An 18,343-nucleotide genomic window follows, 5' to 3' on the forward strand; every position below is an offset into this window, starting at 1 on the left:
ACAATCTCCTACTTGTAGAGGTGCACGTGATGCTATGATGGACTGGCGGCCCATACCAATTTGAACAGTTGCAGCCCCAAGCCTGGAACTGCACAGTGCCTGGTGCGGGTGCATTCAACAACTTTTAGTAGTATTTGCTATTTGTCTGCCTGTCTAGAGCATAGTTAGTTATGATGTGGTGAGGCTGTTCCAAATCGCAATGACCTACTAGGTGACGGCTACTTCTCATACATGGAGCACAAAGGAATCAACACAAACAGCAATTGTCCAAGAAGATGCTGGACCCACAGGGGTAATATTTCGGCATCAAAATATGTTTGTGGAAAAGAGAAGTAGGGTCCATACCCCAGCCCTCCTATTTTTAATATTGTGGGAGGGAGAAACCAGTAAAAATCTGTTTTCGCTCAGCCACTTACACGTTTAATACAGGTCTGACAGTTTAACCCCTTGGGTGCAGCCGCGATTGTGCGCCTGTGCGGCGTTTTCCATAGTGGGCGGGTTCATGACGGCCCCCAGCCGTCAGCACACGCCCACCGCGGTGCATGACAGTCGGGGGCCGTCATCAGCACCGAAGGGGTTAACAAGGCAAGACCATAAATATCAACATTCGTGACATAAAAACACCCAAACTAGGGAACCTATAACTAGGAGATTGTACGAGTGAACAGCAGTACTCTTGAATGTTTTCCAGTGCAAGATATGGACCCCTCTAATGAAGCATACCACAAAGGCAGGTGAGTATTTGTCATCCTGTAGGAGTCCATTAATGAATGTTAAGCTCATAAGAGGTTTGGCTGTTTCTTCCAGGAGTTTTATACTTCTTGAAAGTTTATGACTGTTTATGGAAATCATACTGTCATGTGGTTATAGTAGGCCCGTTAAGAAAGGCCATTTTACATGCTCACGTTCCTAAGTTGCCTTCTCTCCCTGAACGCCATGACATTTGACACACAATCATGTGCGTAGATGTACAGGATAATATTCCACAAACTCAGTTTTGATTACAGTACCACTTCGTAGGCACTCTATCAGAACATCTTGAACATTCTGCACAAGAGCTAAGTTAATCACACAAGATGTTATTTGTTTTGGCCGCTCGGCGACATAGCTATCAGAATAGAATAAACAACAGCAGCCTGGCTCGGGCTCAGCATCGTAATATGGATGATGTTATTGTATATACAAAAAGAACAATTGATGGACAGAATGTTGAACAATGTTAAACATCCACCCCAGTACAGAGATATGGGCCTAAATCGATTGTTTTTGTGCTCCCCATACCATTCCAGTTTAAACCCAGCCATATGCAAATAAGTCTTGACCCTGCTCCCCATGGGAACAGTCCAGCGCGAACTGCCAGGCCAGGTCCAGCTCGCTCAAATCATCCTAAACAGCGTTCTGCTGCACTGCTATTCCATCAAAAGCAACAATTCCGCAATCGGAATATAGACGGACCACCTGAAGCTTAATGTTGCCATTTTCTGACTTTGCCCCACAGAATTAAGCCCCTACCTATGAGATTGAGAAGATGGTGCCTGGGAGCTGTGTTAATTCGCCCGGTGCTGAAAACGATCCAACTCATAAAAATTAGCGAAACACTCACCTAGTCGACTTATCAACCACAGTGCATGCGGCAGCGTCTCAAAGGTCTGGTCGGATGAATCGGACAATTAAACACCTGGAATGTCTGTGAGGGAGACAAACTAGAACTCCACAATATGGCGGTGACAGTCAGCGTCGCGGCGCCTCCATGAATTTGGCCGAAGTAGAGCTCGAAGGAACACTGCGGCAATCTGAACCAGCCGGCAGTGAGGTATGATGGTGCGGGCGGCTACAAGGGGACCGACACGGATGGCTGCCAAAGACGAAGGTGCCACGGGAGAGCCATAGTCGTCCACTGGGCAAGAACGGTGAGTGGGGGGCTGGGGAAGCGTCCCTACCGCAAGCGTTTCCGGGGGCTCTAAAGAAGAGTCCCCACAAGAGCTGAATAATTTGTTGGAAGCACAGTGAGCCGACGCAGGGCACCGCTCCCAAGCTGCCTGACTTTAAGATGGCGGGCATCCACGAGAAGACTCTGGGGCTCCGAATGGAGGCAACCCAAGGGGCTACAGCACGGCATGGACCCCGAGACCACTGAAGGGCATCCCCTAGGCTGATGAAGCAAAACCCCGAAGTTACATACCTGGGCAGGGACTTACTTGGAGGAGGCATAAAGGATCCCAAGAGGAGCATCTAAGGGATGATCCATTCCCACCCCGGGAATCTCATCAATGAATGGTCAATGACAATGCCCGCTCCCCCCACACAGAAACCTTTGAATATGATACATACCACGGAGTCGAAACAACATGGCTCATACCTGGTTGGAACTTTAACAAAACTTTCAACAGACCTTTGACAATGCCATCTGGGTGGATGCCAAACTGTCTGTTCTTACCTCGGTGCATGTGCATCCTTGGCTGATGCCCGGTGGAGCTGTCATATGCAACTAAAGAGGAGTTTGGCCCTGCCTTCACCCCCTCGGCCGTCACCTACCCAGCCGGACATCTGTCATTGTTTTCCTCATTTCCCCATTGTGTTTCCTTCCCTCCCCCTCGCCCCGTGATTCGTGATTTAATTGATGTAATTATGTAACCTGTAACTCGCTGATTCTCATGTAAAGAGCTCTGATACCTCCGGGTCTAGCCAGCACTATATAAAACTTTTCAAATAAATAAATAAATACATAAAATAAATAAACTGGCCTAATTGGTGAAAAGGCAGAGGTAGTCACTCAAATGCAAATTTCAGCATCTCACTGCTAATTAGTTAACATTAACACTATTTGGAAAACAAAAGAGCTTATTTCCTGAAACCATGCCAGAAGAAAAGTTGACCTACACAAAAGTTGAGGCATGTCTAGAGACACAGAGAAAGGAAAAATAATAACCTGTCACCCCTTCTTTCCAAGCACAGCCGAGAATTTGGTGCAATTTAGGAGGCAAGTTTACAGCACCACTGTGAAGGGCCCTGCATTAAACAAGATGGTCGCCAGTGCTTTGATATTCTACTTCCAGTTTCCATATCAGCAATGACCAGGTAAAGAGGAAGAAGGACAGGAAAGGAAAGTTGCTGCTGTTTGTACAAAAAGTATAGTCTATCATTTGCAAAAATAAAAGTTCGAGGAGTGAGGTTTGAAATGGTAAGCACTCTAAGGTATAAAAAAACAGGCAGTTGAAAAAAAGGTTTGAGCACATCCATCCATTTCGAAAGACATGAGGAATAAGTTACTAAAGCAAGCTCACATCTGGTTCCAGCACTGAACTGTTTATGTTACATTAAACCAGTGACAAAATGTTTCACGCATATACAGTCTCAGTGTGAGAGGATTTCCTCTATAAAACACTTGCAAGAAAATGTTAACACACATCTGGGTGGCATCATATAAAAATGAGAACTGGAATTGCTATTTACGGCTTGGTCAATGCCTCAGATTTGGGCTGACTAAGCCCTTAGTAGGCGAAGAACTGGAGCAGTGGTATTTTACATTCGTAAACAGTGGTAAATGCAGTTGGGTCTCTGGAACTTTGAAGGGATTTGCTGCTTTTAGTTGAAAATGTTGCATGAGTTGTTGACATCCCTAAAGCAGTTGCACAGCAGAACAGAAAACAACACAATGACACAACACAAAGCAAAATAGGAACAAAACAAAAGGATAATGGCCCAACAGAACAAGATATCAAAAACAAAATGGAACACAGCTACAATATAACACAACAATAACACAATGAAATGATGCAGCATAAAACCCCATCATGAAACCCAACACAGCACATCATCACTCCAAAAAACATGAAAAACAAGAATGCATAAATATTCTTGTCACATTTTATCATTTTCACAAGTCTGGTTTCATAATAAGGTTGTAAAAGATGTTTTCACTAAGCATTTTTTTACTTATCGCCAAGGATATGTAATAGGGTCAGTAGAAAATCTTTGTTAAAAACCTGTTTCAGTTACTCTGGGGAAGTTGGAGGAAAAACATGAAGTGTCATAATCTAAGATTACTAATTAGGTCCATTGCAAAACTTTAGAGGCCCACATTCAGGATGCTGGCTCCCAAGTCCTCCACCGCATTACAGCTCCTGCCCTGACTCCACATGGCCAGAAGAAGGGTCCGAGAGGGGAAAGGGGAATGTGATGACAAGAGAGAGAGAATGGTATGTAGGTGGTCCCTTGTGTTTCTATCGTCTGGGTGTTCTTGGTTTGGATGCTGTTGTTTATGACGTTTCTTGTTTCCAGGGAATCACCTCTGTTGGTCTGTCTGTAACATTAGAAGAGTGATGTTAATTCTTTCTCCTAACCATGGTTTCCTTCGTCAACCAGCATGTAGTGTCTGGCATGTACCTTCTAATTCAATCTATTCCGCCTTTGATGCTCCCCGCTTGTTCACACGGTGTGTACAGGTTCAGCTGCCTTTGAAAGGAGAATGACAGTTCACGTTACACTTAATGTCCAATCACATTTGCATATGCTAGTCTGATTAGTAATTTTCCATGTACATACCCCAGTCTTTTCGACTCCTTGTCATTATAGTAGACCCAATTTTGACAATATCACTTTGCAAACGTGTTCAGGTTCATAAGCGTGCCACACTCAGTATCATTCAGGCTAGACTGATTCAAGTGTTCAAGTATACAACCCCCTTTAGGTGGGTGAGTTGCCCCCCGTCTCACCCGCCTCCAACCAAACTGTGTTCCTATTAATCCTTAAATCACCACCAACGACGTGCTTTGGTACCTTAAAAGGTTGCAGTTTATTCAACATCACTTGTTTATACAATTGTGAAAACTTTATGTTCATATCTACTGTTCACTTAATGTCCATGCTACACATTTACATTTCCAGGTCTTTGCACTTGTTTTGCCTGCAGTATAGACCCAGCCTCCTCAATTTCCCGGGAGGGGAGGAGCCCCCTGTCTGGGCTTCTGATTCACAGGTCTAGGTTTCAACTTTCTACCGACTTGGAGGGTGTTCGTCTGGACCTGCCCGGGCTGGAAGTGCCATCCCGCTTGCCATGGACCCTTTCATGGGCCCTCCCTGCTCCCAGTGGTCCCTGCCGTGTGTCATCCCAAGGACCTTACTTGAGCATCTACTTTATCTTTCCTGAGGCTGAGTCCTTGCATTTCGCTCCCTCAGTACCCCTGCAGTGAGGCATCCCAAAGGTCCTGCGGAAGCATTGCATCTACTCTTTCTATGGCGGCACGCCGCCCTTGGCTCCATCAGTGCCCCTGCCGTGAGGCATCCCGGGGACACTATGTGACCCTTCCATCAACCTTTTAGTAAGTTCACTCTTTTTACTACCTTCCTTGTGTTCCTTCCGCCACCTTACCTACGGTTTCCCGATTGGAGGGAGCTCCCCCCGACCTTGGCCTCCCCTTTTGATCTTAGATGAACCCCATCTGTTCCAGCACCCCTACAATGTTCAGTAGGAACATGTCCATCCCTACCCCGGTAAGGCGTACCCTGTCCTCCAGGTATTAACCCGGAGACCTCAAGTTTATGAAACTGTATCTACAAAACCCCATCCATTGGCCCTACAAACCTTTGCCATGGTGATATTGAGTTTCCGTCTGGATATCTCCACTGCTCCCAAGACCAAGGCACTCGGCCAGGTCTTCCACACTATTACTTCTGAAAAATTACTTCTGCTGGGCATATCAGGCGGGCCAAGGCCGTGAGGATTTTCTGCACATTTTCTAGGAGGACCCGCCTACCCAATGCTGCCAAGTAATTTCCTCCCAGGTGAACCACCACCGCATCCAATCTGCCACTTTGCCTCATTGCTTCCTGCACCACGGGTAGCAGCTGATCCTATTTCATTCCCGATCGCCCCAACCAGGCTATGTCGGTGTCCCGCAGCCACATCCCACCGAATTTGCGTCTGGCCGCCGCCCATTTCTGTGCCCGCATCACGTAGGAGTGACTCAAGATCCACGCCTTCTTCCGTGGATAACTCGGACCTAGACGGGAGTGGGGGGAGGAGAAACTGGACTCAGTACATTGTTGGGCGTACGTAATGCTTAAATGCTCTGGATGCCTAGCGTCCTATCTCCTTGATTTGTTCGCTATCCAACCCCAACCCCGCAGCTGTAGAGGCTGCCCCTATTCTGAAAGAGTGGGAACCAAACTCTTTTGCAGGGAGCCTTACTGCATCCACGGTCTTCCTCATCACAGCTGTGAACTGAAAGCGGCTGAGGAACAACCTGTCCCTGTGACTGAGGAGAGGCCCATTTGCTGCCTTCCCCAGGTCCCAGGTATTCCTGCAGTAAGCACACCAGGCAGCAGGTTGTGTCCCTAATGCATTTTATTCTGGTCAATTTACCCCTGCCTGCATGGTCCGTTTTGGACCGACGCAGCAATATGTCCATGTACCCTTCACCCATTTCCACGTCCCCTCTGTTGATGCATGCTGCCCCAGGGTCACTGACTGATGGAACTACCAACTCGCTGATCCTGTAAGACCCAAAGAATGCCAGTGCAAACGCTGCTCCAAAGAGCCTGGCCTCTTGCCCTGATGAGCACACTCCTGCCAGGACCCCCAATAAACTCTGCAGTATGCTAAAGAGGATGGGACGCCTTGCATCTTTCTTTGCATGCTGCAACCTTCCCCAGCCTCTCTTCGCTATCCTGCATTTGAAAGTCCTAGTTGGGTTATCCCTTGCTGCCATCTTTATGTAATATGCCACTGCGTTCAGGTGTGCCTGGGCCCATGGTTTTGGTCTTGCCTGACGCAAAGGCCCATTCGATGAACTCTAAGATTTCCTCCTGGCCTGCCTACTGGCCCCCCCTCTAGACCTGCCCTGGTCATGAAAGTCTTCCCACACTTACGGTAACAGGTGTCTGTCTTAGGGGCCAGTGCATTGTCCAGCAATTTCTTAAAACCCAGGTCCACCCATTACCACACCTCCACTTGCACTGGGGTCATCCCTTTGTCTGCGTCCGGGGCAAGCTCTCAGAATTTCACCCACTGAAAACGAGAAATAGCATCGGCAACTGAGTAGTCTACCCCAGGGATGTGTCCCGCCCTAAGTGCGATGTTAGCATTCAGTTGGCAGCCAACCAGTTTCCGCAGCAGGCTGACCACTGCTGGGCATTTTGCTGACCCTGTGTTGATTGCTTGCACCACTGAGTGGTTGTCAGACCATAGCGTCATAGGCCTATTAGCTAGCCTCTGGGCCCAAATGTGGAAAGCCACCACTATTGGGAACAGGTCCAACAAGGAAATGTTTGCGGTGAGCCCAGCGCTCTGCCAGGCTGCTGGCCACACCCCTGCCGACCATGCTGTCCCTAGGATTACGCCAAAGCCAAACCCCCCTGCTAAGTCTGTGTAGAGTTCCAGTTCGTTTGCTTGCACCCACCGTTCTTGCCACATTAGGGTGCTGTTAAATTCTGTCAGGAAATTCTCCCACTGTCCCAAGTCCTCCCTTACCTCTTGCGTGATGCGGACCCTGTGGTGCTTCCGTGCCATGCCCCTGTTCAACTACGCCATGCGTCTTGCGAAGGCGCGCCCTGCGGGGATTACCCGTGTGGCAAAATTCAACTTCCCCAGCAGCTGCTGCACTTCTCCCAGAGTTGCCTTTTTTTACTGCATCAGTCTCCCTATGGTTTCCCTTAGTTTGGCTACCTTTTCAGGTGGCAATCTGCATGTCCCGGCCACTGAGTCCAGCTCTATCCCAAGGAAGGACAGCTTTGTGGTCGGGCCCTCTGTTTTTTCTCGCGCTAGCGGGATACTCTTGGGCCAGATTCATGAAACTTTGTAGGAGGTTAGGGCACTCCCGGAGCCTGCTCTCCCATTAAACAGGAAGTTGTCTAGGTAGTGGACCCGCCCTCCCTCAGGGGCGCGTGACCCCAGCTCCCACTCCAGACAACTACTGAACGCCTCGAAGTGCCCAAATGATATTGAGCAACCTATTGGTAAGCATTTGTCATAGTAGTAATGACCATCTAATTTGAAGCCCAACAGGTGGTAACTGTTTGTGTGCACCGGCAACAATCTGAAGGATGACTCTATGTCTGATTTTGCCAACAGGGTGCACCTCCCTTCTTGCCTTATAAATTCCACTGCATCGTCTACCGATGCGTAGACTACCGTGCATGCTCCCTGTTCTAACCAGTCATTTATGGATTCCCCTTGGGGGTGGGACAGGTGATGGATCAGCTGGAATTTTCCAGGCTCTTTCTTGGGCACCACTCCAAGTGGTGATACCACCATATCTTTTAATGGGGGGGAAGTAAAAGAGCCGGCCACCCGCCCCAGTTGTACTTCTTGCTCTACCTTCTGTTTTGTCACCCCCGGGTTGACTCTCACTGATTTCAGGTGCAGGCTCTCCCAGGCCCTCCTGGGTCCTTTGTAAGGGATTGGGAAACCTTGTGTGAAGCCTTCTGCTGCAGCTGTCTGTCTGTTGCTTTGTGATAGTGTTTTAACAAATGTAACAGCCTGCTTGGCAAAATGGGTGTCAGCAGCGGCTTTCCCCCGCACCTGACCTCACTGCCCTGCCGGTGGGGGCCTGAACCTCACTTCTTTGTGCCTGTCTTTTCTTTGATGGCCCCTGTCCCTGTGGCCCACTTACAGCGTATGGTGGGGTGATTTCCCTTGCATGACTCGCAAGCGTGTTTAAACCTGCTTGCTGCCCCCCATTTACAATCGTCTTTGTCGAACTTTCAACATGGTTTAATTGATTTACTACTGCCCTGATTCTTCTCTTTGAACCCTAGCCCATCATATTTACCCTTACTCCCGTAGGGATGAAAATTGCTCTCTTTGGCGCTGAAGCCCTCCCTGGCCGCCACCATGTGTGCCGTGAACAGTCCCACCCCATGTCCTGACAGTCCCACCCCATTATCGGCCATACTTGCATCTTCTCCCTAAAACCCTCATCGTATTTTAGTCATGTCTCGCCTTGATACTGCTGCTGCGTGTCATGCACCTTTTGCTCGTACAAAATCAGTGCTGCTGCACCCTGCGGGAATTTCTCAATGAAGACGCATGCCAATGTTCTGAATGCTTTCAGACAATTTTCTATTGATCTTTGTACTCTGGGCTTACGGCGGTCCCTCCTATCATCGTCCTTCTTGTCTTGCATTGCTAGGTCTAAACTTGCTTGGCGCACTTCCAGTAGTGAGAAAATGTCTATGAACTCTTTTCTCCAGATCCTCTCCTTAACTGCTAGTGGGATGAGGTTGGCCAGCCTAAGAGCTTTGTGGTCGTGGGGGTGGTCACTCGGGGAGGGGTGCTAATACTCGCTGGCCGGCTTTCCGTTAGTGTTGTGCCCCTCCCCTGTCTTGCTTGTACTTGTACTATCAACCCCAGGGGCCACTGTACCCTCTTGTGTGGTCACCTCATTTCCCCTTGGTGCTCCTGGCTTGATACCCCTTTTTCCCTGCTTGTAGCCCCTTTTGTATGGCCCCTCATGTCCACCTTTTGGTCTGGCTATCCCCGTGCCCCCGTGCCCCACGAGGTGCTCCCCGGGAATAGAGTTCCTGCCCCTGGCCATTGCCACCAGGGCGACCACTCCGCTGGATGGGCTACCCCTACAGTCCAAGCCTCCCCTTGGAAAACCTGTCGCCCTTCTCCTAGCCCTGTCTGCCACGGAGGTGAATGGCCCATGGCTCTTGCAGTGCTACATTGCTCACTCCCTGCTGAGTGCCCATATTTACGTTTTCCCAGGGTTCCTGACTGCTGGGCCAACTCCCCGCCCCTCTCGTGCCCTTGCTTGCCCCTCTTTGCACCATGCTTACCACTCGCTCTGTCGGCCACGCTGTCTTGTCTCCTGTGTCTTCCCTGAGGTGCTGCCGTGCAGGCTACAGACTGCTCGTCGTCGCTGCTTCCGTCCGCCTCTGTGCTAGACACCTGTTCTGGAGAGACAGCCTCCTTCTCCTCGCTGGTGGGGGGGTCCTTCCCCCTTGCTCCATTCCCTTCTTGGCCTTCGCAGGGGCCGCTGTTTTGGATGCACGCTCCTTACCCCCACCTTCTTAGGGGGAGGCCATGCTGAGGATGCTCACCGTGGCCTCTTCTCCTTCCCCTGAGCCCCTTCCTTGATCTGCCGGTCCTCCCAGCTCTGCCCCTTCATGTCAACCAATGCCCTGGCTTTCTCCAACATCGCTTGCAGGTCGACGTACAGCTCGGGTCTAGTGTCTCTTCCCCATCTCTTTTGGCCCTTCTTTGTGGGCTCTGGTAGCGCCTGGGCCTCCCTGAAGCGAGCCAGGGGCTGTGTTTTTCTCCCGGCTGGCCTCTGCTTGCTGCCCATTCCTGCAGGATCCTGTGTTGCCTGTTCCATTGGTCAAATTGCGCCCAAATGCCCGTGCGTCTTTCACTACTGCAGATTGTGTCCAAGAATTTCTTGATGTAGCAGTGTGTGTTTCACTGCCCTGCTACTTTGTCCAATTCCTTCTTAGCACCAGATCCTGCCTGGTTTCTCTCCCTTTTTAGCGTTCCTGGGGTTTGCCTGCTCCTGCCCCGCTTATTTCTTGTTGACGAGTTTGTGCATGGCGATGGGGCTCCCTCCAGTTTCCTTTCAGGGCTCCAGCCCTTGTTTAGCAGCCCCAGTCAATCAGAAACGAGAGAAATGCTCCAGGTGCTGTTCGTGCCTTTTTTCGCTGCCGCGCGGCAACCGGATAGCTCCTGTTGGCCTCTGGCCTTGTGTTATGTCCCCACCGCCGGGGAGCTTCCTTTGTTGCAGGTTCGGGGTCTGACAAACTCGCTCTGCCCTCCTGGGCCGGATTCCGGTTGCAGAGGGGTCATGTTCCTTTAAGGAGGAGGCTTGCCCTTCCTCCGATGCAGTCTTCCTCGTTTGGACCGCCCCCCCCCCCACACCGCCGCAGGCGTCGCCCCATGCCGTCCCATAGAAACAGCTGAGCGCATGGGTCCCGTAAAAAGGCGCGAGAGCCGGCTAGTGCCCAACACTCACACCGCCCCAAGTGTTCCTTCTTGTCTTCCCACTGCACCACGAACGGCTGAGCGGCTGGGCTGAAGCGAGGAGAAGGTGAAGCTCTGGCCCGGGTAGGTTTCAGGAGGTAGTCTTCTCAGGTCTGGATCGGCTTCAGGAGGCCGTCCTCTCAGGTCCAGATTGGCTTCAGGAGGCAGTCTTCTCGTGCTCCTACTTCTGGTAGGTCAAGTCCTGTTTCCTCCGGTCCGATTCTTCAATTCTTCTCTACTCTCTGTGAGGGGTGGGATGGTTGTGCATCTCTTGGGCCCGTTGGCCCTATCCCCCCCTGGCCCTAACTGCGAGCACCCGTGCTCACCCTGGGAGGACTAATCCTGTTCGCCCCCTTTCTTGCGGGCATGTAAATGGGTGTGGGGAGGGGATTCCTGCCTCCGGACTGCGTTTGACCCTGGCCCCATCGGGCTGGCTTTGCCTTCCCAGACATATAGTCACACGCAAGATCTACAGATGGATCCCGACGGACACACGGAAAACCGTCACCCAAGCCCTCGTCAGCAGCCGACTCGACTACGGAAACGCCCTCTAAGCCGGAGCCCCGTCCAAACTCATCAACAGACTCCAAAGAATCCAGAAAGCCTCCGCACGCCAGATCTTCAACGTCCCACACCGAGACCACATCACCCGGCACCTGAGAGACCTGCACTGGCTCCCCGTCGACAAAAGAATCACATTCAAACTCATGATCCACGCACACAAGGCACTCCACACCAGCCCAGCCTACCTCAACGACAGACTCTCCTTCTACGTACCCAACAGGAAACTCCGCTCCGCCGACCTATCCCTGGCCGCCGCCCCGCGCATCCACAGAACCACTTCTGGGGGCAGATCCTTCTCCCACCGCGCCGCCAAGTCCTGGAACGCCCTCCCCCTCCTCCTACGACAGACCGCAGACCTCCCGGCATTCAGAAGACTGCTCAAGACCTGGCTCTTCAACCACTAGCTGCAGCTCCCCCCCCTAGCGCCTTGAGACACTAGCGGGTAAGCGGTGCGCATTACAAATTCCCTGATTGATTGATTTATTGATTGCCGTGATTGTCTTCCACATTGCTGTGCTCGTGCCTGCCCTACGGACACACCTGCATCACACGCAGAGCAGAGCCCTTGCTGTTGGGACTGCAGCTGTGCCCGTCCGGGCAGCTCCTCCGTGTTGGGGCCTCTGGAATCGAGGAAAAGAGTTGGGGGCAGCTGTTCCAGCTCACGTCTAGCATTATTCCGACTGCTCATCACCAAATGCTGACACTGAGAAGGCAGTAGGAGGGGGGCTTTGGTTCCATCTCCTCAAGCGGTCCTGCTTGCACCGTAGCCACCACAGCCTGGAGGTGAGTAGGCCTAGGTGTTCGCAGGGTGGTGGGGTACTTTCCGTTTGGTGCCTGTTTGGTGGCTGTGCCCAGCGTTTTCAGGCTTTTCTGGATGCCAGAGGGACTTTTTTGAGATGGAAACCGGAGGGGTATGACATGCTAAAGTCACCCTGCTGTACCAAATCTCTCTGCACGTAGCCTCTGAGTGCAGAGATTGTTTGCTGATGGCCCTTTTTCAGACATTCTAAATTAGTGTGGTGGGGGTGAGAGGCGGCAGCATGTCCTGGGACCATGGGTGAGGTAAGTGTTTTGGCGACTTACTCAATTTCTGCAAGAGCATACGCTCATCGATCCTGATCCCTTTTCCTGATTCCTTTGTGACTCCTTCCCAGGTTGTCATTGCAGACATAGACAGAGTGATTTTGTGTCTTTGTCTTTTAATCCTTATCCCGCCTTAACTTACAAAAAAGTGGAGAAACACACTGACATAAACGCTAGTGAAGCACCGGTAATAGACCTGCTGGGAACATGAATGCTTGGGTAATTGCTGACGTCCCGGCGAGCGAGGACTACATGTTCCAGGATCCCTAGTGGTCTTGGGAATAACTATTAAATATTTACTAAAACGTGACTCCAGTACCCAAGGAGGTATTCTTCATGGGCTCTAGGGTGAGGTGCTGTAGAAGGCCTAATAGGTTTATACCCTAATGTCGGGCGTTCAGTAAAAAGTTTTGTTTCAGTCTGGACTCTCATGGACAGCTGTGGTCACCTGTGATTGAAGTGCACAGTGGATTCCATTAGTGTTTGAATCCAAGTTGAGCAAGCGGAGGCCAGGTGAATGTGGGTCTAAGACAGGATCGAAAACAACTTTGGATGACTTTATTCAAAGAGCGATGTTTTTGAACAACACTCTTTAACAAAATGAAAGTAATCTATTGTTATACAATACAATTATAACAGGTTATGATAAACAATGTTGTATGTCAGTATTCCATTCATTGAGTCCTGGTAAATGATGTATACACATCAAATATCAGACCCTGTTTTAGAGCTTGTTTTAGAGAAAGAATGTTAACCCACCAAACTTTGAAAGTACTCTATAGCTAGTCTTGTCCTGTCAAAAAGTATACAGGGTCTGATATTTGATGTGCATACATAGAGACAATGTATAGAAAGAAAATGCTTCCGTGGAATTTTTAATGGTATAAAATAACTGTCAATTATGTATAAAGTTTGTAAATAGTGTATATGTATTGTTTTTTAAAAATAATTGATGACATGTGTGGATTATAAAATATGTTTAATGTGTGATTAATGTATATATATTATACAGATCAAAGAGAGAGAGAGGACTAGATATGCTAGCCCGTATCCCCTGTGTTTATATGTAAGTATCAATGAGGACTAGCTGGATTAAGGGGGAGGGGGGATAAAGGGTGACTCAGGTACGTCAGACAATGAAAGGAAAAAAGCAATGTTTTCCTTTGAAAGCCCTCACCCACCGACCTAGTCGGTGGCATGCTTCATCATCGGGCCCACCACAGTGGCACCGAATGTGCCCCGGGTGTGCTGCAACGCCAGGTGACTGCGGAGCTGGTATATTGCTGCGTGTGCAGTGAAGGAGTGAGAAGTGAAAGTTTAAAAAGCTATACAGGCGGTCCCAGCACCCGAGGGTTAACAAGTGTTTAATAAACTGGGCCTCCGTTAGCTGTTAAAAAGGCGAAAGGACAAAGTGGAGTGATTAATGATCTCCCATGTCCAGTGTGGTCTACATGTTTCTGCCAGTGCCTTTTCTATTATAAGCTGGCTTTCCTCAGGACCAATAGAGTAAAGTGAAAAAGTGCAGTTAAATAATAAACTAATAAACTATATTAAGTGTTTGTGTTCTTTCATTGGCTATGTATCGCGCTCGCTAAGGCGCTGTAGCTGTTAGAGGGGGATTCCCTCAAGCTTTTTCTGTTATTTCTTTGTAAAAAGCCTCATGGGTCGCCTGGCAGAGAAAGAGACCGAGTAGTTCGGTCTGGTTCCTCCTTGGACCTATTCGTCCTTCTGCGGCGCCATGAGGCTTTTTACAAAGAAATAAAAGAAAAAGCTTGAGGGAATCCCCCTCTAACAGCTACAGCGCCTTAGCGAGCGCGATACATAGCCAATGAAAGAACACAAACACTTAATATAGTTTATTAGTTTATTATTTAACTGCACTTTTTCACTTTACTCTATTGGTCCTGAGGAAAGCCAGCTTATAATAGAAAAGGCACTGGCAGAAACATGTAGACCACACTGGACATGGGAGATCATTAATCACTCCACTTTGTCCTTTCGCCTTTTTAACAGCTAACGGAGGCCCAGTTTATTAAACACTTGTTAACCCTCGGGTGCTGGGACCGCCTGTATAGCTTTTTAAACTTTCACTTCTCACTCCTTCACTGCACACGCAGCAATATACCAGCTCCGCAGTCACCTGGCGTTGCAGCACACCCGGGGCACATTCGGTGCCACTGTGGTGGGCCCGATGATGAAGCATGCCACCGACTAGGTCGGTGGGTGAGGGCTTTCAAAGGAAAACATTGCTTTTTTCCTTTCATTGTCTGACGTACCTGAGTCACCCTTTATCCCCCCTCCCCCTTAATCCAGCTAGTCCTCATTGATACTTACATAATGTATATATATGTCATTTGTAGCCCTGAAGAAGTCATTTTGGACGAAACGCGTAGGCACCGGCTACAGTTTGTTTTTATGAAGAAAGAATCCCTTTTTGAATTAAATAAAGAATTTATTACTCTTCCACTGAAGACTCATCATTTACCAGGACTCAATGAATGGAATACTGAGATACAACATTGTTTATCATAACCTGTTATAATTGTAGTGTATAACAATAGATTACTTTCATTTTGTTAAAGAGTGCTGGACATTTTCTGAATTATGATTGTTTGAGACTTGTTAGTCTTAGGGAGATCGAGGGGTTTTGGATCTCCAGTCCCTAGCACCTTGAATTTTGTAGATATAAACTTGACACTAGTGGATAAGTGCAATTGCCTATAGCCCCAAACCCCTGTGCTCAGTGTGTATAAAATTAATTAATTGGGCTAAATTAGCACTATCCATTCATAACATGGATTTTGATGATAAACGAGAGGAGATGTTAGGTGACCTATTTAAATCTAAAGGTCCCAACACAAGCGCCCCTAAACCCTCAGCTCTAAAGAATGAGGGACTAAAAGAGAAATTCTATAAGTTGGAAAAGTTGAAAAAACAGGAACTCGCCAAATGGTGGGATGGGGCGACCCTGCGTAAATATATTGAGAATAAAAAAATACCTCGAGGACTGAGAATCCTAATCTTTCCAAACTATGAAGATTTGGAACAGGACTTATTAGACGATTGGGAGGAAGGTCTATATGACGCTTCCTATCGCATGATGAAAATTCTCATAACTAATGCGGTAAGGAAAGTGAGCAAGATAAAGGAAGAGATATCAAAACTTGAAAAAGAGATAATGGATATGAATTTAAAGGATGCCACACTTAAAAATTATGACATCCTGAAAATAGAACTGGCGGCATATCAAGTTTATCTAAAGGAGAAAAAGCTGAAAAAAATTTTGAGGGACGAAAAGGATTATGCCAATGGGCGTATATTCACTTTCTCAGAAATATGATGATGTCACATCAAAGCAAACACCGGCTCAGAATAGTAGTGAGAGAGCTGCCAGTGTATCTTCAAGTAGTACCTCCCTGTCTTCAATTGACAGTGACCCAGGTGAGGGAACAAGCAAACAAGACACCTCCAGTTCTTCCCTTTTTTTAAAAGAGGTCCAGCGATACAGGCTGGGCAACAAAAAGAAAAACCTAAATCTAGAATCAGAAGAGGAGGGAGGAAACAAAAAACAAGGGGTGCAAACAAGATTGCAAAGCAAGACTCAGTTGAGGAAGTAGAGAATGATATCAGTGATGATTGTGCATCAAACCAATTGCATATTGTCAATTTGTCGGATAAAGTCCTTTCTAATGAAGAAAATACTGCATTACAAAAAGGTCTCAATTTGTGTAACCAATACTTGCAACTTTGTTGATTTACATGTCGATCTGTATAAATTTATAAGGAAATTAAGATTAAAAAAATTCTTTGAGCATCAATCTGTTGTACATGATGTCTTGTATACCGAAACAAATCAATCAACAATGACTATTGGGGATTTACATGCCACGTACCTTTTATCCACTTTGGATGGGGAAGATGACAGTATTGAGATCACTGATACAGCCAACATGTTAAATATAACTGAAGATGTTAGCAATGATAGTGGTTTGAGATTGAAATCCAAATTTGTCCCAATTAGACCACAGGACACCTTTATTGATGAGTTTTACATGAGGGTTACACAATAATTATATCAACTAGAAGACAAACACGGTTTGAAATCATATTGCAAACATGACCACAACATGTCTAGAAGGGATAGAGACATCATTAATGCATTACAGGAAGACAGCAACCTAGTTATTCGAGAAGCTGACAAAGGCGGAAATATCGTCATCATGAACCGGTCAGACTACTTAAACTAAATAGATAGGCAACTAGGAAATACCAGCTGCTACATGAAACTGACTGAAAATCCGACTAAAAAGATTGAGCAGAACATAAACTCATGCTTAGAAGACTGGCATGAATCATGTCTATTGTCAGACACCGAACATAAATACTTGCAGGCACGAGATTCTCGTTTTCCGTGCATCTATGTACTTCCAAAAATCCACAAGGGGGGGCAGGTTTCCCCCCCGGAAGACCCATAATATCAGGGAATGGAGGGCCCACCGAACATCTCTCGGAATATGTAGATAAATACTTACAGCCCTTTGTTAAGAACTTACCCGCCTACTTGAAAGATAGTGGTGATGTCCTCTGCAAATTGGAAGACTTATCTTGGGATAGCCCGGATCTGCTATTTGTCACACTTGATGTGGAAAGCCTGTATACGTGCATTAAAACTGACTGTGGTTTGAGAGCCTTGAAATATTTCCTCTACAAACGGAATGCCAGTAATCTGGAACATACGCTTATGTTACTTGTGATGGCTCGCATGATCCTGGACCTGAATGCATTTTTGCATAATGGCACATGGTTCTTGCAGAAGCAGGGGACAGCGATGGGATCCAGGTTTGCTCCCTCTTATGCAAACCTTTTCATGGGCTTGTATGAGGCGGAGCATGCCTGGGGACCGGGCTCCAGACAGTTGAATAACAACATCATTTTTTATGGTAGATATATCGACGACATCCTAATGATTTGGAATGGGAGCGTCCTCGATCTAACTAACTATCTTGAGTACCTTAACAACAATCAATTCAATGTGAGGTTGACCACGAATTACTCTGGAAAACAAATTGATTATTTAGACCTAAGACTGTATATAAAGGACACCAAAATACATAGTGATATCCATATGAAATCTACTGCATGTAATAGTGTTCTGCACGCTGAAAGTGCTCATCCTAGAAGCACTATTAATGCGGTACCCTACGGAGAAATGATCAGGGCTCGTAGGAATTGTAGCGAAAATCACAATTTCCAAAAACAACTCAGAACCATTAAACGCAATTTTGGTGAGAGGGGATACTCTAAACAGTGCCTGAAAAAAGCTGAATCTAAGGCCCTTTTAGTAGAACGCAAAACTACTCTTAAGCCGAAAGAAAATAGCTCCAAAAACGATAATAAGAGAGATGAGGTACTGTTTATAACAGAATATAATGCGTACAGTGATCATATCTATAATATTCTCCGTAGGAACTGGCACTTAATCAATTCTGGCTCTATGCCGGTTGGAACTGTCTCTGAAAAACCCAAAGTGGTCTATAGGAGAGGGGAAACCCTCAAGAAAAAATTATGCCCCAGTTATGTGACCAACACGACCAATAAACCTTCCTCCAAAAATTGGTTACCCACCAGGCCAGTGGGATTCCATATTTGTGGGTCTTGCACAGTGTGCAAGATTGGACTCAATAAAAAAATGGAGTTCAAATATAACACCTCTAAAAAATACAACATACGAACCTTCAT

The sequence above is a fragment of the Lissotriton helveticus genome, chromosome 4_1 (assembly GCF_964261635.1).
Source record: "Lissotriton helveticus chromosome 4_1, aLisHel1.1, whole genome shotgun sequence".
NCBI classification, from domain to species: Eukaryota; Metazoa; Chordata; class Amphibia; order Caudata; family Salamandridae; genus Lissotriton; species Lissotriton helveticus.